Source organism: Hemiscyllium ocellatum, chromosome 19 (assembly GCF_020745735.1).
Source record: "Hemiscyllium ocellatum isolate sHemOce1 chromosome 19, sHemOce1.pat.X.cur, whole genome shotgun sequence".
In the NCBI taxonomy this organism is placed as follows: Eukaryota; Metazoa; Chordata; class Chondrichthyes; order Orectolobiformes; family Hemiscylliidae; genus Hemiscyllium; species Hemiscyllium ocellatum.
The window spans coordinates 21690314-21716736 of NC_083419.1; positions in this window are offsets into that span (position 1 = coordinate 21690314).

The window sequence follows — 26423 nt, forward strand, 5'->3', positions numbered from 1 at the left end:
ACTGCCCAAGGAACTATGTTTTAGGAAGTTTTAACATACTCAGAAGTAAAACATTAAGAAAACTGGAGGAAATAACTTTAATTAACAAGTTAATTGAAAAAACATTGGAATGGGATTTATTGTCGAAAATAATGATGACTGCACACCTGTGGTGTTGGGACCTCTGTGGGATCAACCAGCAGCTTTCAGGAATAGACAGGGATCTAACTCTCTGACTGTGCAGCTGGTTTGTGATTATAGCAAGAAATTCTTTCAGGGTATACACGCTCACAACACCTACATCCTTATCCACTCACAACTTGCCCCAAGTGATTGCTTCACTTCATCACCTGCAGGGGTGACTGTTTGGTGATAGGCTGTAACTACAGATGACCTGGGTAAGAACCTGGAGTGCTGCCTTAAATATCCTCAATGATTTGGATTCCAAAGCCTTCTGCAGCAATGAGTTCCACAGATTCACCACCCTTTGGCTGAAGAAATTTCTCTTCATTGCAGTTCTAAAGGTTTGTGCCGTTACTCTGAGAGACCTGGATACAATGGGTGTGGAGAAGATGTTTCCAGTAGCAGGAGAACCTTGGATCTGAGGGCAAATCCTTAGAGTAAGGTGCTGCCCAGAAGAGTTTCAATGCAGCCCATGGAAGTGATGCTTCAGCAAGCTCTGGAACTGTTAAAATTGGCCTCTGCTCCTTGGACTTCTCAGGCTGAGCACTTTGTTCTGATCCCAATTATGAAAATACAGGACAAGCTGGATCTTTATTATGATTTGGCTTGATAGGCCATTTTCTTTTAAAGAATATATGGTGTGGAAGAATTAGGGTAAGAAAATAAATGGCTGGATTATAGGGCTGAATTAAAATGTCAAAGAAAATAATCTTTATTATTCAAGCTTCGGTAAGACAAACATAAGCAATAATGCCTACATAGCTTTACGGGACATGTAATTTGATGATCCTCAGTCATATACACAGTAACTACAACTTATACACAAACATTCGGCATCAGCATGAGGTAAATATGAATTAACACAGAATCTGAAGTTGAATACTTCACAGACTGCACTTTAAATGACTGATGTGGTCAAGACAGAGTTTGTTACACCACTCTCATTAAAGCTCTGCCTCTTTTGCAAGGGATTCCATCTTTTCACTTTAAAATATCTAGCCTTGGCAACAGTCTCAAGGTAGTCTGACTTGGACTATGCTCACAATGACATGCTCACATCTTGGTGGTTCAATTTCTCCCCCAAGAATAAGTTCACTAGTTCTCCCGAGACTTCTCTGAACAGATGGTATAATTTCATCTTTAATCAAAAGCTGACTTCACCAAGCTGCCACTGAATCTCTTTGAGCGCTAATCTTACCCAACTGCATCAAGCAAGAACTGCCTGTGGGCTTCCTTCACTCCAGTCTATTTGCATTGCATTATCAATGACTCCCATGACCACATTTTATCTCCAGTATTTTTCCTTGGTATGAACATACAAATAAGGAGCAGGTGTAGGCCATTCAGCTCCTTTAGCCTGTTCCACCATTCAATAAAATCATGGCTGATCTGATTGTAGTGTCAACTGTAACTTTCCCTGATAGGATTTCTTGCTAACAAGAATCTCTACTGCACTTCCTGAAAAATATTCAAGGATGCTGCTTCCAAAACCTTTTTAAGAACTGAGTTCCAAAGATTCACAACCCCTGAGTTTTAAACAGTGATCTCCAGTTCTTCATTCTCTTGCAGGGGAAATACCCTTTTAATATCTAACCTGTCAAGACCCCTTAAGATCCTAAATATTTGGATGAAGTCACCACTTCCTGGAATTTCTTCCAGACCCTCTTTGCCTGAAGCAGCTATTGTTTTTGATCCTATCTTTCTAGCTGTTAACCACTTGAATCCTTTTAAGTGTAGAAGACATCTACGTGCTTCAACTACATTTATTTGTTTTCTATTATTAAACTTGAATTCCTGAAATTAAAAGTTGTAACCTAACTGGAATACATGCACCATAAACTTAATATTTTTAACAATGATCAAATGGGCCAATGGGCTGAGGAATGGCAGTTGGAGTTTAATTTAGATAAACGTGAGGTGCTGCATTTTACAAAGGCAAATTAGGGCAGGACTTATGCACATCGTGGTAAGGGGTGTGTTGCTGAACAAAGAGAATTTGGAGTACAGATTCAGAGTTCCATGAATGTGGAATCACAGGTAAATAGGATAGTGAAGAAGGCATTTGGTATGCATGCCTCTATTGGCCAGTATATTGAGTATAGGAGTTTGGAGGTCATGTTGTGACAGGACATTGGTTAGAACACTTCTGGAATACTGCATATATTTCTGACATCACTGCTATGGGAAAGATGTTGTGAACCTTGAAAGGTTCAGAAAAGATTTACAAAAATCATTGCCAGGTTTGGAGGATTTGAGCCATAGGGAGAGGCTGGGGCTGTTTTCCCTGGAGCGTCGGAGGCTGAGGGGTAACTTTATAGAGGTTTATAAAATGATGAGGGGCATAGGGAGGGTGAATAGGTCTTTTCCCTAAACTTGGGGAGTCCAGAACTAGAGGGCATAGGTTTAAGGTGAGAAGGGAAAGATATAAAAGGGACCTAAGGGGCAACTTTCTCGCAAAAAGGGTGATGTGTGTATTCTGTGTGTCATCCTCAGAGGTGGTGATGAGGCTTGAGCTGGAGTGTGAGGTAGATCTAGAAGTAGACTGCATCCTCTTTTCAGTTTTGGATTTGTTGCAAGGTCCAGAAAGGAATAGTTGATGGTTATGTGCGATCACTTTTCTCATCCATGTTTATGGGGTTACTTGTGTCTGTTGATGCAGTGGATCGCTGTCAGCCCCTGGCACATGCTCTGTCCTGATCCTTCTTGGCACATTTGACAGCTAGGTAAAAACAATGACTGCAGATGCTGGAAACCAGATTCTGGATCAATGGTGCTGGAAGAGCACAGCAGTTCAGGCAGCATCCAAAGTGCAGTGAAATCGACGTTTCGGGCAAAAGCCCTTCATCAGGAAAAAAGGCAGTGAGCCTGAAGCATGGAGAGATAAGCTAGAGGAGGGTGGGGGTGGGGAGAAAGTAGCATAGAGTACAATGGGTGAGTGGGGGAGGGGATAAAGGTGATAGGTCAGGGAGGAGGGTGGAGTGGATAGGTGGAAAAGGAGATAGGCAGGTAGGACAAGTCCGGACAAGTCATGGGGACAGTGCTGAGCTGGAAGTTAGGAACTAGAATGAGGTGGGGGAAGGGGAAATGAGGAAACTGTTGAAGTCCACATTGATGCCCTGGGGTTGAAGTGTTCCAAGGCAGAGGATGAGGCGTTCTTCCTCCAGGGGTCTGATGGTGAGGGATCGGTGGTGAAGGAGGCCCAGGACCTCCATGTTCTCGGCAGAGTGGGAGGGGGAGTTGAAATGTTGGGCCACGGCGCGGTGTGATTGAATAGTGCGGGTGTCCCAGAGATGTTCCCTAAAGCGCTCTGCTAGGAGACCTATTCACCCTCCCTATGCCCACTCAGTCTCCTGGGAGGGTGGGTTGTAGGGGGGCGTGGACCTGACCAGGTAGTCACGGAAGGAATGGTCTTTGCGGATGGCGGAAAGGGGTGGGGAGGGAAATATATTCCTGGTGGTGGGGTCTTTCTGGAGGTGGCGGAAATGTCGACGGATGATTTGGTTTATGCGAAGGTTTGTAGGGTGGAAGGTGAGCACCAGGGGCGTTCTGTCCTTGTTACGATTGGAGGGGTGGGGTCTGAGGGCGGAGGTGCGGGATGTGGACGAGATGCGTTGGAGGGCATCTTTAACCACGTGGGAATGGAAATTGCGGTTTTTAAAGAAAGAGGTGGAATTGGTCCTCCTGGGAGCAGATACGGCGGAGGCGGAGGAATTGGGAATACGGGATGGCATTTTTGCAAGAGGTGGGGTGGGAAGAGGTGTAATCCAGGTAGCTGTGGGAGTTGGTGGGTTTGTAAAAAATGTCAGTGTCGATTCGGTCGTCATTAATGGAGACGGAGAGGTCCAGGAACGGGAGGGAGGTTTCAGATATGGTCCAGGTAAATTTAAGGTCAGGGTGAAATGTGTTGGTGAAGTTGATGAATTGCTCAACCTCCTCGCGGGAGCACGAGGTGGCGCCAATGCAGTCATCAATGTAGCGGAGGAAGAGGTGGGGAGTGGTACCGGTGTAATTACGGAAGATCAACTGTTCTATGTAGCCAACAAAGAGATAGACATAGCTGGGGCCCATACGTGTACCCATGGCTACCCCTTTGGTCTGGACGAAGTGGGAGGATTCGAAGGAGAAATTGTTAAGGGTGAGGACTAGTTCGGCCAAGCGAATGAGAGTGTCGGTAGAAGGGTACTGTTGCGGACGTCTGGAGAGGAAAAAACGGAGGGCTTGGAGGCCCTGGTCATGGCGGATGGGGGTGTAGAGGGATTGGAGCTGCCTACTCAAAGGGAGTGAGGAATCTTATCTCATGTGTCTGTTCATAAGACATGCTGTGCTCCCTCCTTTTGGGAGTGGTTTTCTGCTGTAGACAGACAGAGGATTTGGTGCCCTTTGGTAAGGTGCATGTGATGTTTATGAGCATGTAACCTATCTCAGCTCCAGAGCTCCCCCCATTTAACAATCACAATGTCCTGCAATTGATAGAATTTTCACAGTAACAAGTGCCCCTGTCCCACCCCCATACATTCAATTCAGACGTTCTCTCTACTGCTGAGGCCTCAATGCAATCTGAAATCTCCTTATCTGAAATCCTTCTGCATTCACACTCCTACACTGCCTGATGCAGTTAAGAGTGCCACTTTACAGTGATTCGATGGTGCCACTCTGTCTTGTGGAATGCCGGTGATCATTCATCCTGTTCCTACACTGGACCCACTCTCTGCCATGGGTTCCACTGGCACAAACCTGTGCTGTTGGCCCTGTCCAGATATTATGCTCCTTTCTAGGGAATGAGCCTTCTGGTTTTGTCAGATAGCACAGAGGAGAACCTGCAGTGAGCTATCTGAGACATTCTGACTGGCAAGACAGTAGGCAGTTGTGGGATAAGGGGGGAGGAGGGTACGAACAGGAATATCTGTCTCCAGTACGAGATCTGGAGTGATGATTGCAGGAAATAAACACCTTAACCAGTGTCCTTTCAATATGTCGCTGGGATCTTCAAGCCCATGATATGGGGCTGATTACCTCCTGCATATCTTTGCTGGATGACTTGCCATCCTTCTAATGCAAACCTAATTCGCTGATCACCATGGGATTGCACTTGGCCAGGACCCTGCCCCTTCCTCTACTGGACTTCCCAATTTGCCACCGTTAGGGCAGAGAGATGGGTTGATGGGTGCCCATCATTAGTCTCCTCACCCCCTATCAATGAGTATTAATCCCCTATCAGCCCCTATCAATTAGGGGCTGATAATGAGTTCCCATTTATAGGCCTCTCACTGCTCACCAGCAAGTATCCCACCATGACATAAGGGATATGTTTTGAAATTGCAACTTGACAGTTTCCAAACTGAGAAATGAACCTCACAATTCCTGTCATTGTCCACATCATTCAGGGCCTGGGGAGATCCCACCCAGAGTTTCACAACAACTGAATCATGTGACTTATTGAACATTATTTCATTTGTTGTAAGGAACCTTTCAATTGAAATCGGAAGCCACAGCTTAATCTCTATCCCCCAAGACTGTGTGTGCAGAATACCAGAAAAAGAGGTAAAAGAGGTGTTCTGCAAGAAAAAGCACAGACAGAGTTACCAGCCATCAGAATTCTTACTAACCTCACATGAACTGCTTCATCGAAATTGGGAATTAATGAACCGTGAGAGCAACATGGAAAATTGGCACATTGTCCAGGCATCCCAAACCACTCTGCATATTTAGTCAGCAGAAAGTTTTCCAGTTACAGAAAATTCATCCACTCTCAAAAGGTTCCTTGAAATATGGTCAGTGGGTGTCCAACATGATAGGACATTTGAGAAAGAAGGAAAAATCTGTTTGGACACAGTACAGTAGATGCAACTACTAATCCTTATTTGGAGACGCTGGTGTTGGACTGGGGTGTACAAACCCCAGGCTGCTCCTTCATCAGGTGGTTGTCCCCGAAAGCTAGTGCTTCCAAAGAAACCTGGTGTTGTGTGATTTTTAACTGCTAATCCTTTGTAAAATTGATATTTTCTCCAGTGTTGTGGATGCCCATTATTTTTTCAGTAAATGCTTTGTGCATTCAGAAAAGAATTACAAGGATGTTGCCAGGATTGGAGATTTGAGCTAGAGGAAGAGACTGAATAGGCTGGGTCTGTTTTCCCTGGAGCGTCGGAGGCTGAGGGGTGACCTTATAGTGGTTTATAATATCATGAGGAGCATGGATAGTGTAAATAAATCTTTTCTGTGGGTGTGGGAGTCCCGAACTAGAGAGCTTAGGTTGAGGATGAGAGGGGAAAGATTTAAAAGGGACCCAATGGACAACGTTTTCACGCAGAGAGTGGTGGGTGTATAGAATGAACTGCCAGAGGAAGTGGTGGAGCCTGGTACAATTACAACATTTAAAAGGCATCTGGATGGGTATATGAATTGGAAGGATTTAGAGGGATAAGGGTCAAGTGCTGGCAAATGGGACTAGATTAGATTAGGATATCTGGTTGGCATGGACTGAAGGGTCTGTTTCTGTGCTGCACGTCTATATGACTCTATGACTCTCAAATGTCTTGGTGGCATACTGTTAACTTATATTTTTACTTTTGCAATCACCGACACGTAATAATGTAGGTGATGAATAGGCTTTGGTGAGTTAGGAATTAAGCTACTCACTACAGTATTTTTAGCCTCTGACCTATTCTCAAGTTTCATGTTTATGTGGTGAGTCCAGTTCTGGTCAACGGTAACCCCAATGATGTTGATTGTGGGGATTCAAAGATGATAATTTGTCAGAACTTACTACATCGGCTTCTCTTAATTTTTTGCATAAGTAAAATCTCCAATGAAAGGAATTGCTGAAGAAACTCAACAGGTCTAGCTGCGTCTTTGGCGAGAGAAACAGAGTTCATGTTTTAAGTCAGATACGATCTCTTGTCTTTATCGGTGTTAATGATAGTACATTTGGAAGGTGTTGATTAAGGAGCCTTGTTAAATTTATGGACAGTGCATCTTTTAGGTGGTGCACACCAAAGCTACTGAGTATTGGTTGTGAAGGGAGTGAATGTTTGTTGATGCGGTGCCAATCAAGCGGGCTGCTTCATCCTGGATGGTGTCAAATGTCTTATGTATTGTTGGAGATGCACTCATCCATGTAGGTGGGGAGTATTCCATCACACGTATGCCTTGTATCTTGTAGGTGATGAATAGGCTTTGGTGAGTCAGGAGTTAAGCTACACATTACAGTATTCTTTGCCTCTGACCTGCTCTTGACCTACTCTCAACTTTCATATTTATGTGGTGAGTCCAGTTCTGGTTAATGGTAACCCCAATGATATTGACTGTGGGGATTCAGTGATGGTAATGCCACTAATTGTCAAGGGGGAATGGTTAGAGTCATGGAATCCCTACAGTGTGGAAACAGGCTGTTTGGCCCAACAGGTCCACACTGAACCTGTGAAGGGTATCCCACCCAAACCTATTTCCCTATCCCTGACTAATGCATCTAACCTACATATCCCTGAACACTATGGGCAATTTAGCATGGCCAATTCACCTAATCTGCACATCTTTGGATGGTGGGAGGAAACCAGAGTACCCGGAGAAAGCCCCCGCAAACATGGGGAGAATGTGCAAGCTCCACGCAGACGGTCACCCGAGGTTGGAATCGAACCCGGGTCCCTGGCGCTGTGAGGCAGCAGTGCTAACATCTGAGCCAACATGGCACCCTTGTTGGAATTGTTCATTACCTGGAAATTGTGTGGCATGAGTGTCACTTGTCTCTTTTCAGCTGGGCCTGGATATTTTCCAGGTCCCATTGCATTTGACATGGATTGTTGCAGTACCTGAGTAGTTGCGAATGGTATAGAATATTGAGCAAACATCAGCGAACATCCCCACTTCCCCAAATATGGTGGAGTGAAGGTCATTGAAGCAGCCAGAGATGGTTGGGCCTAGGACACTACCCTGAGGAACTCCTGGAGCTGAGTTGACTGAGCTCCAATAACTAGAGTAGAGTGGTGCTGGAAAAACACAGCAGGTCAGGCAGCATCCGAGGAGCAGGAAAATCGACATTTCAGGCAAAAGCCCTTCATCAAGAATTTCCAATAACCACATTCATCTTCCTGACTGCCAGGTATGACTCCTACCAGAGGAGAATTTCCTTCCTGATTCCCATTGACTTTGGTTGGTTACGTACTTTACAGTAGCATTATTAAAAGTGGTTATTCCCTCTATTATTTGTCATTGTTGCAGAATAATCAGATATAATTAATATCCATGATTCCCCATCCACCCAGTTGTTACTTAAAAAGCAGGAAGGGGCTCCCTCAGTGGCTTTAATAATAATGTCAGATTTGGCTCAACGACAGCTCAGTTTCAAGAGTGTTATGGGGTCAAGTGGCACTTCAGTTCTCCCAGTAACCATCTTCACAGACAGTGTGGATCAGAAATGGAACTGTTGCACATGAGCACAACGTCTCACCAGTAATGCAGACAGTTTGAATTTACCTCTGTTCCCTAGGTTATCGTATGAAGGCTGGTTGAGCAGTAGCTATCTTCTGTGGAATTACAGACAAGTTTTCTGACAGAAAATAACAATAAAATTAAAAGACCCAGCAAATGAACTTGCAGAGAGGAAGGATGAAAAACTCAATAGACACTTAGCTCAAGAAGTATTTTATAGAAGCTTTACCTCAAATTACTTGACATATTTGTCAACTGGGTAATTGTATGCAGGTGAGAATAAATGATCTAAGCTATCAGTAAATATCACTTGGGACATTCTGCGATCTTCTGCTACAGTGTCCTTAATGAACCTTGCCCCCCCACATTCACTTGTACTGTGCTATTAAAATTTATAAGGAAAATACAAGATTTCAGAATGCTTTTATCAGGTTCAATTGGCATTTGGTACATTTCACTTTGTTATTCCTTTCATCTGCTTCAAACGTCCATCTGAAGGATTTGTGATTTTATTTTAGATTACTCACAGTGTGGAAACAGGCCCTTTGGCCCAACAAGTCCACACTGACCCTCCAAAGAGCAACCCACCCAGACCCATTCCCCTACATTTACCCCTTCACCTAACACTACTGGCAATTAAGCATGGCCAATTCACCTAACGTGCACATTTTTTGGACTGTAGGAGGAAACCGGAGCACCCGGAGGAAACCCATGCAGTCACGGGGAGAATGTGAAAATTCCACACAGATGGTTGCCTGAGGCAGGAATTGAACCCCTAATGTGTCTTTAACCACTACATGTGGTCTGCAGTAGATTAGACAGGTGACCATTATTGTATAGAAAAGGGGAGTGCCTTCCTGTATGATTATAGGCAGCTCTGAAATGCTTTCTCAAGTTTTTGTCGATGTTGATGATATTCAGTCATCAGATTTTGTTTATAGTCGGACTCCCCACTAGTCTTATCGCAATAACCTCTCTATCTGATCAGTAGGTTTCTGACACTTCACTCTCACCTTTCCTTTATTCATGTTTTGTGATCCATCCAGTCCTACTTTCTTTAACTCACTACCTAATTTCCTAAGGTAACTGTACTTGCCAAAGTTAGAGTAGGTAACCTTGAGCTGGGACAACAATAACGAATGTTTTCTCTTCCATTGTGTTCGGGAGCACTGACAGGATTTGAACAAAGATTTAGCAGCAACAATGCCCATTGTAACACAAACCAATGCAGAGATTGCTGGAGAAACTTAGTTAGTCTGGCAGCATGTATGGAGACAGAAACAGAGTTAATATTTCGAGTCCAGTATGACTCTTCTTCAGACCCCGGCCTTTATCTGTCCAGAGCCCTTTGCTCCACATTATTTCCCTAACTTCTTATCCTTGCAAACGCCAGTCCCCCTTGATAGGGACTGGAACAGGGCCAGGTGGATCTCATTGGCTGTGAGATCCTTGATTGGGGTTTACTAACCTGGGGCAATCAGGGAGCCCTGGTTGACAGATATCACAGGAGATAAATTAACAAGCAAATGCTGTATCTTTATTTACTTCTCCAGTTAGTATTAGTACACTGCTCTTGTTCAGCAGTCGTCTTCTGTTTCCTGGCAACCAGTTGCAGTAAATCTAAATTAACGCGACACTGGACCTGTGTGCGGTGCTGCTCATCTTGGTGTCAGCTTTCGCATTAGTTGGCCAGAACCAAGCAAAGTTGATTTTGGCAAACATATGATTGCCCTATAACTGCACACCTCTGACAATTCTATGAATGTATTTTGTGGAATTTTCACTGCGTAATGAGAACCCTAACTGGAACATGATTTGTTTAGTTAACAACTTGATAAAACAGCTCTGGAAAAAACTGTTTGTCAGTTTGATTTGTAGGTAGCCTGCTGCAGTTTATTCACCATGAAAAGAAAGTAATGTAACCTTGATCATATTCATTAAATGTTGAATAGATGTAAAAAAAAATCACAGGAGATTCAGGTACTGGCTCTCAGCTGGCTGGTCAGAGCCCATGTACAAACCACACGTAAATAAAAGGTGACTTGGTGATGGGACCTGTTCAACTTACCTAATGCCCACCTCTGTGTACAAATGATGTAGGGAAAAGAAGATTAAAGAGATGAATATGTGGTTCAAAGACTGGTGTGAGAGAAGTGGACCTGGTTTATGGGGTTCTGGCTGGGGTACTGAGCAATGTAAGATCTGTACAGTTGGGATGGCTTGTACTGGGGCTGATGTTTTTCCCAATGACACAACAAGGGAAGTCGAGAGGTTTTAAAATTAAATAGTGGGTGAAGAATCAAATTTGGGAAATTGTAGTAAGTTCAAGAGTAGAGTCAATAACAAAGAGAAAGGCTTTAATATGGGAAATGATAGACAGTGACAGGAAAGGATGGAGAGTTGAATCTGTGACAGGAAAGTAGGGACAGTTGTAAGGTTAGCTTTGTTAACCAATGATTGTATCAAAGCAGTTGAGAGGGATGACTTCAGTCCCAGAAACCGAAATATAGAAATAGTTTGGGTAGAATTGAGAAATTAGAAAGGCAAGAAATAATTTGTGAGAGTACAGGTCACCTAAAGTAACTACACAGTAGCATGGGGTATAAAGGAAGAAATAACAAAACCTTGCGAGAAAGGCACAACGATTTTGAACATATCTACATATTGACTGGAAAATTCAGATGAACAAATGTCACTCAGGTGAGAAGTGCATAGATTGTTTTCAGGTTAAGTTTCTTCGAAAAGCAGAACTCTGGAGCTGACTAGAGAGGAAGCTATACTAGATCTGTGGATTGTGTAACAAGATAGGATTAATTGATGATCTTAGAGTGAAGATTCTGGCAGCGATCATAATTTGATTGAATCTTACATTTGGTTTTAGGTATAGAGGAATGGGTCTAAGACAATTTTAAAAAAAACAATTATGAGGAAGTGAAAGCAACTTAAATTGGCAAATTTGGTTAAAGGATAGGTCAACAGAAATACAGTGACAGATATTTGAGAGGATATTTCAGAATATACAGAATGGATACATTCCAACAAGTAAAAACAAAGGTCCAAGAGACAGACCATTCATAGTAAATGAGAGATATTAAAGATAGAGTCAAAGTAAATGAATAAAAAAGATTGTGCAGAGACAGGTGGCTGCTTGAAACATTGGACAGAATTTCTTTTAATTCACTCATGAGGTGTCAGAGTTACTGGCTGGGCCAGTATTTATTACCTATCCCTAGTTGACCTTGAAAAGATAGCGTTGAACTGCCTTCATAAATTACTGCAGTCCATGTACAACGCCTTTACAATTTTGACCTAACAATGTAAAACAAGACAGCAAAGTATGACCAAAAAATTCATAAGAGGCAAAGATTAGAAAGAAAGTTAGCCAGAAATGTAAAAACAGATGATGAGAGTTTCTCTAAATATTTAAAGAAGAATAGGCTTAATAAAGGGAGCATTAGTACCACAGAAAGTGTGAGTGAAGAATTGATCATTGAAAATAAAGGGTAGATTGAATTGAAGTGATTTTTGAATCCATCTTCACTGTAGAAATAATATCACAGAACCAATTTACAAAACAGTCCATGGAAAGTAGGAACTAACCCAGAAAAATAACAATAACCAGAGAAATGGTACAGAGCAAATCATTTAGAGCTGTGGCTGACAAGTGCTTGGGTCCTAATGGACTTTATTTTAAGGTCTTAAATGAAGTGGTTAGAGAGATAGTTTTTACTGACAAAGTCTGGGACCAATCTCAGAGGGATATCCATGCTGCATCAACAGAGTAAGTACTACTCTTCATTCCATTGCAATTCATACTTTAATCCAGCTATCGGTCTCATTTACTGCAGATTGGCTTCTAATCACTGGCTGCAAAGCCTACTGTCTGTTTTGGCTGTGTTGCTAGCCTCTCCACCATCACCGAGTAAAAAGTGAGGTCTGCAGATGCTGGAGATTAGAGCTGAAAATGTGTTGCTGGTAAAAGCACAGCAGGTTAGGCAGCATCCAAGGAACAGAAAATTCGACGTTTCGGGCCAGAGCCCTTCATTAGGAAGGGCATTCCTGATGAAGGGCTCTGGCCCGAAACGTGGAATTTTCTGTTCCTTGGATGCTGCCTAACCTGCTGTGCTTTAACCAGCAACACATTTTCAGCTCTCCACCATCACCACAGTAAAACAGCCAACTGTCTGTGAGAAACCACCTGGACCTCTGAGAATGTCAGTACCAAGGCCTCAGATAATGCATTAGCAAGGCTGCCTCCTGACCCTTGAACAGCTCAGATATTAACAGAGGGAATGTTAGTGTGGGAGTACAATCTGATGAGCGTCTCACTGCAACAGTCCCACAGCTGGGAAAGGAAGAAATGACCTAGGTCACTGGCATTGATGGACAGCCAGAGACCAGGTACTGCTCAGCCCCAAGCAGAAGAGGGCGCTGTGATGTCAGCCATTAAGGATTTCATCCACATTCACAGGGAGGAATGGGAGACCAGACAGGTCTGTGGCTCACAATGGCCCGCTTAGCCCAAACGCTGCAGCAATGTAACGAGTCTCATGACTGTACAGCTACTTCCATTGTCAGGTTGGCAGCTGCCATGGAAAGCCTGAGACAGCCCTCTCAGGGATTGCTGGAGAGGCACCAGGATTCCATTGACCCAGCCATTGGTTCTCAGGGTCAGAAGCATGAAGACTGAGGCACAGGGATCATAGTGAGTGAGTGTTCCAGGTGACCTCTCTTCATGAGAAGACAAGGTGATACCAGGAGATGTTCAGCCAGAGAAGGAAACACATGCAACCTTCTCAGCTCGGGACTCTCCAGAAGCAGCAGGTCCCCTCACCATCAGCATGTCTGGCCCATCCAGGCATAAAAACCCTTTGGATGCCTGAGCAAACCTCCAGGGCCAACCAAACTCACAGCAAACTAGTCTCCCTCCACTCCAGCTGTGGAACAAGGGAGTACACTACAACATAGTGAGAGATGAACAAGCAGGCAAACCTAATGAGGGAATATTGGTGGCACCTGTGACAATGCACTGTACATTATTTGATGCTTTTTACTCTATAAATATAACTGCTTTGGCCTTGCCCCTCTATATTATTCTAAACATAACTGCTTCAGCATAAACCTTAACTTGATGATGACATGGGATGGATCATGGATCAATGGCTGTGGTGAAAGTCTGCTGCAGGAAGGGGATCATGGTACATACAGGAAAAGGGGCCCTGCTAACACCACTGCTCCTCATTCCAGAAGCCTAAGCTTGGCTTTGGTTACTAGGTTGCTACTTGCCCGTGGAATTCTTTACTGCAGAGGGCTGTTGAGGCTGGTCATGGTATATTCAAGGTTGAAATAGACAGATTTTTAATTAATCAGGGAAGCAAAGGTTAGGGGCAAAAGTGGGAAAGTGAAATCAAATCAGCCATGATCGCATCGAATGGGCTATTGGTGGGCTGAATGGCCTACTTCTCCATTGTCTTACCGTCTATCTGCCATCATACTTTTAGACATCTTTGGTAATTGTAGGTTATTTCTGTCACCATGCACCATTTCGTGGAATAATAACATGGCGTTTCTCAAGCAGCTGTACCCTCTGAAAGTTTGGAGAGAAGATATTTCATTATTGGGGTTGGTTAGGGCTTGGGATAGAGTGGGGTGATGGGGGAATGGGAGGAAGCAGACAGGAGTTTATCCAACAGTGGACGGCAGTGGATGTTGCATCAGTTGTTATTTCTGAATCTGAGATTTTTTGTTAAGTGAAAATGTTAAGGGATAAGGGTCTCAGGTAGGTATATGGAGATAGGCCCCATATCAGCCATGATCTTATTGAATGGTCGAACAGGCTCTATGGTGCTTAATGGCACACCCCTGTGCATATGTTCCTATAAAACTTTCAGAAACGAGGTTTCTGCTCATCTATTAGTCACCTAAAATTAAAACTGGCTCTAGCAACTCTAAACTTGGTACTTGCATGCATATTAAGTCTAATCACAGAATTAATTAAAGAACCAAGAATTCACTGACTGCAGGCAAATAGTAAAGATAGATTTTCTGAATTCTCACTTGCTACCAGTACCTACGAATTGTAACTCATTTGCCTCAGTGGCTGAAGACTGTAGATGATGTTTGGCAACTTTCTCCTGCTTGCTATTGGTGGCAAGGATTCAGAAAATCTTGTGTCTTGAGTCTAACATGTGGAGTGAAGGGTTGACTACACCTTTACCTGAAGAATAGCAACTGAGCACGAATGGAAGGATCTCTTCTGTATGTTGGATCACATGAGCCAGAGTCTGTAGGGTCCTAGAAGACATAGTCTCTTACCAACCCTTGTGTGTCACAATGTTTAACAAAACCTGCCATTGTTCACTCACAAGAATATGGACTTGAACTTGCTACAAATGTAACAGAAAGAAATAGGCTGTGCAGAAATGCTGGTTTGATGAAGTGTCTAAAGTTTCATTTACTCTGGGGTGTTTCCTTGTTTTGCAGATTTTTACAGATGCTTTCTCCAGGTTGCTAAATGTCTTAAACTAAATCTTTGATAAAGTAGAGAGTACATAGCATTGGAAATTTACAGGTGAGATATGTTAAATGCCTTTTCTCTTCTTACATATTTTCACGTTATAAATCATCAGTTTCCTAGTGCTCGGTAATGGTGCAATGTGTGGTAAAACACATTACCATATAAATTATTGAACAATTTAATCTTTTATTGTATTCAATTGCAGAAGATAATTTTACTGAAACTAAAGCTGATACAAAGGTAATTTAATTTATCTGCAAGTAAATGAATATTTAATTGAATCTCAGGTATTCAGCAATCTGAGTTTTACATTGGATTATTTTTGTGAAATGGAGTTATTTCTGCGAGTGCTAATTTCCTTTTCCGTTTTTCATTCACGGGATGTGGGCGTCACAGGCTAGATTTATTGTCCATTTCTAATTGCCCTTGAGCACATGATGATACAGCTGAATAGTTTGCTAAGCTATTACAGAGGGCAGTTTAGAAGCACAGAATCATAGATTAGTTACAACACAGAGGGAGACTATCTTGCCTTTTGGCATGCATGCTATTTCTCGAAAAAGTTACTTAGCTAGCCCTCCTCTCCTGCTATTGCCCTGTGGCCCTGAAAATATTTTTCTTTGGATACTAATCCAACTTACCTTTGAAAGCGATAATTGAAACTGCCTCCACCGCGTATTCAGGCAGTCCGCACCAGATTAATGTGTTTTTTAAAAAAACCTTCTGTTTGCATGTTTTTATTGCCTTTAACTTTGATTCAACGTACTCTGGTTTTCAGGACTTCCAACAGTAAGAATTCTTTCTTTCTATCTAGTTCCCTCATGATTTTGAATGTCTTGATTATATCTCCTTTCTATATTCTGTCTTCCAGGGAGAAGAATCCTAGTTTCTCCACATATCTATCCACATAATCCACCCATTTTGGGCGGCACGGTGGCAAAGTGGTTAGCACTGCTGCCTCACAGCGCCAGAGACCTAGGTTCAATTCCCGCCCTAGGCAACTGTCTGTGTGGAGTTTGCACATTCTCCCCATGTCTGTGTGGGTTTCCTCCGGGTGCTCCGGTTTCCTCCCACATTCCAAAAATGTGCAGGTTAGGTGAATTGGCCATGCTAAATTGCCTGTAGTGTGAGATGAAGGGGTAAATGTAGGAGAATGGGTCTAGGTGGGTTGTGTATTGGCATGGACTTCTTGGGCCGAAGGGTCTGTTTCCACACTGTAAGCAATCTAATCTAATAACCAAAATCTCTCATTCCTTCCCACCTATCCGCTCCACCGTCCACTCTGACCTATCACTATCACTTCAACTTTCACCTACCTATCACATTCCTACCTACCTACCCCTCAGCCTCACACCCTCCCATTTATCCCTCAGCCTGCTTGGCCCCATCCACTGCCCCCACATTCCTGATGAAGAGCTTATGATCGAAACATCGACTCTGCTACTCCTCGACTGCTGCGTGACCGCCTATGCTTTTCCAGCGCCACACTTGTTGACCAAGACTCTGAATGGGCTTGACAAAGTAGACTGAGAAGTTGTTCCTCCTGACTGAACATTTAAGATGGAGAAACTTCTTCTCTCAATGGTTGTGAATTTTTGGAATTCTCTGCTTTAGAGAGTTAATAGATTTTCTATGATTGTGACGATTCATAATTGAAATGGACCGATATTTAATCTCCCAGAAACATGAAGGACAAGGGGCACAGGCAGAAAAAATGACTTTGAGCTAGTAGGTTTGCTATGACTGAGTTAAATATCAGAGTAGGTTCAAAGTCTATTATTCATTATAGTCCATTTCAGCTCTCGCTTCTTATATTCTATTCTGGTTGAATTGATTGAATTTAATTTCCCTAAGGTCTGTGGTGGGATTCAAACACATGCCTCTGGGCTACCAGTCCAATAAAATAACCACTGCACTACTATACCCGTAAATTAAATGCTTTAAAACTACTTTAACTCAGATTGTGTTAGATGTATTATGTTGCATTCATTAGAATAAAGCTACTCAAAATGAAAGAAAAAAAAAACACAGCTTTAAATAACTCCACAGAACAAAACCTCAATGCAATGAGGGTAAAATGCACCGTATTCCAGAAAGGATGCATCCATACTTATTCTGCCACAAATGATGTTTGAGAAGGCCAAATATTTGTTCAGTCAGAGGTTTAGTGGATTAACAAAGAACAGCACAGAACAGAAACAAACCATTTGGCCCACCTTCAAGCCTATCTGAGATACAATATCTTTCTGAAGTAAAAAGCTCTTGCCTTTACCTGGTCTGTATCCCTCTATGACCTGCCTATTCATATATCTGTCAAGGTTGCATTTGTATCCACCTCCTCGAGCAGTGCAACACAGGCACTTGCCACCCTCTTGCCAGGATACATGAGCATCACCTAGCCACAAAAACACATGACCCACTCTCACTAGTATCTTTATACAGATGTGTAAGAACACCACTTTGATTGGGACAACACATCCATCCTAGGACAGAGACACGCACGAGAATTCCTGGAAGCATGGCATTCCAACTGGAACTCAACACATTGATTTGAGTCCCATTTACCACCCCCTGAGAAAAAGAACAGGAAATGGTGTCACCATTGGAAATGACACCACCAACCCAAGGGAACCTAAACACATAAATAGAAAGCAGGCCATACCATCAGAGCTTCATCCGGAGGTTCACGGATGATGTTACCTAATATGGTGACAAAATGTCTGAAAATGAACCTCCCAGCTCAGCGAGCAAACCTACATCCTCCATTCTCCAGTGCCTGCCTAATATTGTCATAATTAGCCTTCCCACAAAATGGTATTTTCACCAGAGGACTACTCTTATCCTTTATCCATAAGTAACTTTAAATATAAGGACTTAGGATCACTGTTCCCGAAATGCTTCCCCACTGAAACTTTGATCACTTGGCTGGCCTCATTCCCCAATACCAGGTTTTCCCTAGTTGGACTAGTTACATATTACTTCAAAAAGCTCTCCTGAGTGCACCTAACAAAGCCCCCCCAACCCCATCCACTCAAGTTCCTTGCACTAAGAAGATCCCAGGCAATATAGGGGAAGTCAAAATGACCCACAAGAACAATACTGTTGCTTTTGCATTTTTCCATAATCTGTACAAATATCTGTTCCTCCATCACCTGCTGGTGGTTGGGAGACCTGCAGTACAATCCCATTAAAGTGACTTCACCCCTCTTATTCCTGAACTCTACCCATAAAGCCTTGCTGGATGAGCCCTCCAATGTGACACTTAGGGCTTGGCCTGACAGGAGCCATCCTCAGGAGGTATCATCTGTCCCCAGACAAGCCATGCACCATCCTCGTTTGGAACTAGATTGTGTTTACATAATTACAACTGGGTCAAAATCCTGAAACTCCTTCCCTCACAGCACTGTGCTAAATGAATATCAAACAGATAGCCCAACTCCAACTGCTCGAGGGAAATTCAAGATGGGCTTTACCTTTAATGAAAAACAATCCAACCTGACAACATTTTGGTGTGAGCAGGTTGATAGAGGCATGCTGTTGGTGACTTTGAGGAATACTGCAGGAAGAAAACATCCTGCCAGCCATTGGAAGATTAGGCCTGGCATACCTGTTGACGCACCAATTCCAGATTGAGCAATTGGAAGTTTCTGCTGTTATTAAGTTGTTTGTGATCTCCCTGTGGAATATGCAAGGCTGTGTACAATTAATTATTTCACATGCTTTTTTTTGTGTTTCTAGTGAAGAAAGGGGTGTACTTTCTTCTTGGGCCACCTCTTCTCATGAAGGAGCTGATGCATGGAATCAATAATGTCACATGTTGCAGCTTAGAGGGACGCTGAATCATCATAATTCAGGGATACAGTCATCATCAAGAACCACAGGCAAGAAAATCAAAGAACAGAGAACAATGAAGCACAAGAGCAGACCCTTCGGCCCTCCAACCTGAACTGACACATTTTACCCTTCCATACTAAAAGTGTCTTCACTTACAGGATCCATCTCCCAATATTTTCTTTTTATTCTTGCATTCATCTAGGTGCTGTTTGAATGCTGCTATTGTGCTTGCTTCCACCACCACCTCTGGCAGTGTATTCCAGGCACTCATCACCCTTTGAGTGAAAAACCTGCTTTGCATATCTCTTTTAAACTTACCCCCACGCACCTTGAAATCTCCTTGTAATTAACCCCTCCACTCTGAGAGAAACCCTCATACTTTCCAATCTATCCTTGCCCTTCACAATCTTATAAACTTCTATCAGGCCACCCCTAAACCTCCTGCATTCCAGTGACAATAACCCGAGTATATCCAACCTTTTTCCATAGTTAAAATTCCCCATACCAAGTCATGTCCTGGTTAACCTTTTTTGTACCCTCTCCAAAGATTCCACATCCTTCTGGCAGTGCGGTGACCAGAACTGTATTCCAAGTATGGCATCACCAAAGTTCGATAAAGTCGCAGCATAACTTGTCTATCCTTATACTCAATGTCCCTTCCAATGAAGGCAAGCATACTGTACACTTATTATCAACCTGCACTTCTACCTTTAGTTATCTGTATATGTGCACACCCAGATCCCTCTACATATCAATAGTTCTAAGCTCTGCCATTCACTGTATAATTTCCACCTGTAGTTGACCTCCCAAAATGCATCATCTCACATTTATCCAAATTTAACACCATCTGCCATTTCTCTGTGCATGCCTCCAACTGATCTATATCCTGCTGTATCCTCTGACAATATTCCTCACTACTCACAATTCCACCAATCTTTGTATTATCTGCAAACTCATTTATGTAGATCACGGACAGCACTGATCCCTAACACAACCCTCCATTATGAAAAGCATCCTTCCAGCATTACCCTCTGTCTGCTATGACTAAGCCAATTCTGTATCCAACTTGCCAGCTCACCCCGATATCATGTGACTTTACCTTTTGTACCAGTCTCCATGAGGGACCTTGTCAAAGACTTTACTGAAGTCCATGTGGACAACATCAACTGCTTTCCTTTCATCAATCATCTTCATCACCTCCTCAAGTTAGTGATGCCTGACCTCCCCTGCACAAAACCATGCTGTCTATCACTAATAAGTCAATTTGTTTCGAAATGACTATAGATCTTGTCCATGAGAAACTTTTCTAGTCATAGAGACATGCTGCACAGAGGAAGGCCATTCTCTTCTTTGTACCTGTGCTGACTTGTGGAACAAGCAGTTGTGAACAAAGAACAAAGAACAAAGGAAATTTAAAGCCCAGGAACAGGCCCTTCGGCCCTCCAAGCCTGAGTCGATCCAAATCTGCTGTCTAAACCTGTCGCCCAATTCCTAAGCATCTGTATCCCTCTGCTCCCCACCTATTCATGCATCTGTCCAGACTGAATCTACCGTGCCTGCATCGACCAGCTCTGCTGGAATGCATTCCAAGCACCTCCCACCCTTGGTGTAAAGTACTTGCCACGTGTATGCCCCTTAAACCTTTCACCTCTCACCTTGAAAGCGTGACCTCTTGTTATTAAACCCTTCACCCTGGGAAAAAGCTTATCTCTATCTACCCTGTCTTTACCCTTGATGATTTTGTAGACCTCAATCAGGTCCCCCCTCAATCTCCTTTTTTCTAATGAAAACAAACCTAACCTACTCAACCTCTCTTCATAGCTAGCACCTTCCATACCAGGCAGCATCCTCGTAAACATTCTTTGCACCCTCTCCAAAGCGTCCACATCCTTTTGGTAATGTGGTGACCAGAACTGTCCACTGTCTTCTAAATGTGGCCAAACCAATGTCGTGTACAATTTTAACATGACCTGTCAACTCTTATACTCAATACCCCATCTGATGAAGACAAGCATACTATATGCCTTCTTGACCATTCTATCCCCACCTGTGCAGCAACTTTCAGGGTACAATGGACCTGCACTCCCAGATCTCTCTGCTCATCAACTTTTCCCAAGGCTCTTCCGTTCATTGTATAATTTGCTCTAGAATTAGACTTGCCTAAATGCATCACCTCACATTTGTCTGCATTGAACTCCATCTGCCATTTTACCACCCAACTCTCCAGGCTATCTTTATTCTCCTGTATTCTTTGACAGTCCTTTATTCTTTCTGTTACTCCACCAATCTTCGTGTCATCTGCAAGCTTGCTGATCATACCAACAGTGCCCTTTTCCAGATCATTTATGTATATCACAATTGGCTCCAGCACTGATCCCTGTGGAACACCACTGTTCGCCTTTCTCCATTTCGAGAAACTCCCTTCAACTACTACTCTCTGTCTCCTGTTGCTCAACCAGTTCTTTATCCACCTAGCTAGAACCCCCTGCACACATGTGACTTCACTTTCTCTATTAGTTTACCAACGTTATTAACCGCCTTACTAACGTCCATGTACATGACATCAACAGTCCTTCCTTCATCTATCAACTTGGTTACGTCCTCAAAGAACTCTATTAAGTTGGTAAGGTACGATCTCCCCTGCTTTGTCTCAGATCCTGCACTACTCACAGGAAAGGGCTTGCTCACTGAAGTCTTTCTGAGAATTTGCTATCTGCATTTTGGAGGTTTGCTCCATCCTATCTCACTGGCTGCTGCTTTGCTCACTTTAAATTGTCCCTCAGATGAAGAGAAATATGACCAGTGGCAGTAACCAGTGACAGAATTCTTGCTCTGCAACAGAGGGATACAGTTTGTAGGACTACGGACAGAAGGTCAATTTCCTTGAAATGACTGGGTCTTAGGAGACTGGGTCTGTCACATCAAGGTGGTGGCAGACATCTGCAAGATCATGATAAAAGATTTGCTCTTTGTTGAATCTGTTGGCCACACAATGACAGTGACAGTTCAAGCCACCGCTATAGTCAAGGATGTGGACGTTAGCTGCTGACATTGCTGCCTGGAATGCTGGGGTCAGGGTACCATAGTGCTGTTGAAGAGGGCATTGAGAACAAGCAAGCACACTGAGGTCCTGCATACACCATGCATTTGACACTTCGTAATGATGAATTCTCTTTGGTATCATTACAAAGGAGTGTGACACCTTGCCCACAGCATGCTTGAGAGGATCTGCCCCCCGCCCCCACTTTCTCTGCTGAGCAGCTGGTATGCCTGTCAGAGTATTGCAGATATCTGACCACTGTTTCAGAAACATTTTGTTTGCTGATGATCTCTAAGGTGGTAAACAGCTGTGACCAGCTGGGAGAAGGCTGGACCCTCTGAGACATACTCTACTGATAGCCAAATATCTTAATCTTTAATCTTCCTTACCTTTCACACACGACTGAAAGACATTTCCACCAACAAATCACCATCACTTTCTTTTTAAACTACTAACCACCACCATTAATCACCCATGTAACCAATTAAATATTTACAAGTCCATGATGACAATGCAAACCATTAAAGGGGAGGTGGAGGCAGGAGGGAAGGAAAATTGAGTACTAAATCAAAATTGAGTTGGACGGGGAAATAGAGCGTTGTATCCCCTGCGGTGCCCATCTCTCTCTAAGGGCATAGAGAGCACTGATGATCACAGCGTGCTCCCTCTTCAAGGAACCCTGGCATGAATATAACCAGGAAAGAGGGACAGACAGCTGGAAGATATGACCCCCACCACAGCCTGCTGTCTGGACCTGTTTTATAGCCAGCCTGGCCAGACCCAGGACCAGATCTACAAGGAGGTCTTCTGACCTGCCCCCACTCCTCTTCATGAGTGCCCAAAAATAAAGAGCATGGGGCTGCAGTGCAAGTGCACCGTGGGTCAGTGATTAATACTGCTGCCTTACAATGCCAAGGACCCGGGTTCAATTCCAGCCTCGGGCGACTGTCTTTGTGGAGTTTGCACATTCTCCCTGTCTCTGCATGAGTTTCCTCCAGGTGCTCCGGTTTCCTCCCACAATCCAAAGATGTGCAGGTTAGGTGAATGGGCCATGCTAAATTGCCCATAGTGTTCAGGGATGTGTAGCTCAGGTGCATTGGTCAGGAGTAAATATAGGATAGTAGGGGGATGAGTCTGGGAGGTTACTTTGTAGAGGGTTAGTGTGCTGTGCCGAAGGGTCTGTTTCCACACTGTAGGGATTCTATGAAAGGTTTTCAAATAACAGTGAAGGGGATACAATCATCCACAATCAGTACATACATGATCTACTTATTCTACTGCTCTACAAATTAAACTGTTGGGCTAGGAATCCATGAACCACCACAATGTGGTTATAAGGGACTGTTGCGGGCAACACCCTCCACCCATGTCTCTGCTGGAAAGAGCGAGGACTCTCCCATGTAGACAACCCTCTATTGGGGATCCTGGCTTTGTGAGGTGGTAAATAATCAAGCCAGTCCAGGCAGTGGACGTAAGAGTTGAGAATAATGTTGTGCAGTGGCAGCCAGTGCAAAAATTGTCTTTTTGCAAGGTGAAAAGACAGACTAGGTATACCTCAGAAGCAGTTCAGGTTGTGGGGCACGGGCTCCTAAGGGAGATTCAGGACCCTAGGGCTGATGGGAAATTCCATCTGAAAAGGAGTACTTGCAGACAGCACTCCACCGCCCACCTGAGCATTCCCCAACTGCACAACGTCTTTGTCTTCTTGTCAATTGTATTATAAACAAACATCATTACACGGTGATCTAGCTATCGCTTCACAGTTCAGCTCTCTACCTTTGAAGATTTATACAATCAAATGATTGGATTCTTTTGTCATCCTGTTTTAAAGGTTTTCTTTGAAAGCTGTGTGCATTGTGCATTTACCCTGCCCACATAATCCAGCACCTTTCCAAAGTAGCATAACTTGCCAGGGGTCATCATCAGTGCTAATAAGCAGCAAGTGCTCACTGATACTCAGGGGAAAGCGAGGACTGCAGATATTGGAGAAGTCAGCGTCAAAAAGAGTGACGCTGGAAAAGCACAGCATGTCAAGCAGCATCTGAGGAGCAGGGGAGTCGACATTTGAGGCATAAGCCCTTCATCATTCCTGATTCCTGATGAAGCCCACATTCCTGATGAAGGGCTAATGCCTTTCAAGAGTGCTAAATTCCGGAGGAAAGATGCCTGTGACATCAAAGCTGCATTTGACTAAGTGTGTGATCAAGGAGTCCCAGCAAAATGGGAATCAATCGGATTCAAGGGGAAAGCTCTCCACTGGTTGAGGCCATATCTAGCACAAATGAAGACAGATTTCATAAGGTAGTGTCCCAGGCCCAACCACTGAAGCCCACATTGGTGAATGGTTAAAAAAAACCAATCTATTTCTCCAACAAATCAAGATTTGCTTGAACTGGTAAACCATTATCAAAAGATCAAACACTAGTACAGATCTTAGCACATTGGTAAACCTGAAGATCATACCCATAACACCAACATCCAGATAATTAAGAAAAAGTGAGGGCTGCAGATGCTGGAGATCAGAGTTGCAAAGTGTGGCGCTGGAAAAGCACAACCGGTCAGACAGTATCCAAGGAGCAGGAGAGTCGACATTTCAGGCATAAGCCTTTCATCCTGATGTTGCCTGACTTGCTGTGCTCTTCCAGCACCACTCAATCCAGATAATTAATAAAAATAGAGACGTTGAATGGTTCTAACTGCAAACCCTGTGGGCAACATGCCAGCCTCGAGACAGATTTAAGTCTGTTTGTACTTACGTTTTCCAAAAGTTTTGATATCAGCTCTTTACATTGCTGACAATCTTGGGCAGAAGTTTAGTTTTGCCTTTGTCAAATGCTTTTTATAAGAGTGATGTCACCTCGTTTCCCTCATCCACCATTTTGGTGTCTTGAGAAATTAATTAAGCTTGTGAGAAATCACCTCTTTTTCTCAAACCATGTCAGATGTTCCTAATGATGTTCCCTCTCTGTTTCAGTGATCGTATTTTGCACTTCTAATGATCCCCTGAAGCATCTTTCTTCTTACTGACATCAAACAAATGGGCCTTGTCTCTGTTTTTTAAACATGGAGAATCCATTAGTCTCCATGGGAACCATCTCAATGTCCTGTGATCATTCAAAACTATGAGCAGAAGGCTAGCACAGCACATTTCCTATTTCCTTGAGGAGCCTTGGGTTGATATTATTTGGCTTGGCTGCTCTATTTCATGGTTTTTAAATCTATCTAAAATGATAAATGAATCTCTGATTTAAAAAACCCCAGAAAATAGTGAATGTAGTCAGCTGGTCAAATAGCATCTGCTCTGGGAGAAACAGATGCAATGTTTCAGGATGTGACCTAGCATCAAAATCTCATAATTTTTAACATGATTAATAAATTCCAACTTTTGAGCATTTATTTGAAGTAAAGTATTCATTTCATAACTTTGCCAGATCCTGTGAGTCTTTTGTAATGTGTTCGAGAGCATCCTTTAAGGGTTCAATTTGTTTGACAGTTCTCTAATGCTGAAACTGAAAAAGGTCTCACCATTACTTCCACAATCCTCTCTCCCATTATCGTCTCATTTAATGTAATGATTTCAAACACTTATGAATCAAAAGTAAATTCCTTAAATCATAGTATCATGTGAAGAATTGTTGACCATTATCAGCTCTTTGAAGGAGCTTTGCAATTTATTTTATATTAAGAGCTCAAAGAAATTGATTAATTCTTGTACATTTTACTCTTTTAGAACAGTTTTGTGAGTAGCTCTCTCTATTTTGTTCTGATCTTAAAATTTGCAATGATCCAACAAATAAAATTCCACTCACTGAGATTTTAGTTAAAAAAATCCATGAGCTACAATGAAGTTGTGATGAAAGATTGATAACATCCACTACATTCAGTACTACCTTAGACACTTGTGCCTGTACTATTTCACCCAATCCTGCACATCCCTGGCCATTATCGAACAACTTTAGATTGCCAATCTCATAAAACCCTGCACATCTCTCACTCTATGGTACAACTTATCAAGTCCAATCCCCCTTAACCTGCATGTCTCTGGACACAATGTGACAATTTAACATCGCCAATCTACACGAACCTGCATATCCCTGAACGCTACATGACAATTCAGCATGGCCAATCCACCCAAATCTGCACATCCCTGGACACTACAAAAAAGTTTAACATCTCTGGACACTACTAGAAAATTTAGCAAGGCCAATCCACCCTAACTTGCACGTCCCTGGACACTATGTCACAACGTAGCATGGCCAATCCATCCTGTACATCCCTGGGAACTAAAGGGCAATTCTGCAATCCTCTCGATAAGAATGAGACTGTTCATTCTATTTATGATGATTCTAAATAAGTACAGCTAATAGATATCACAAGCAGAGAATATGGATTTATTTCTTATATTAGCTTTATTCATCTCTTGCCCCTTTCTTTATTCATGAATAT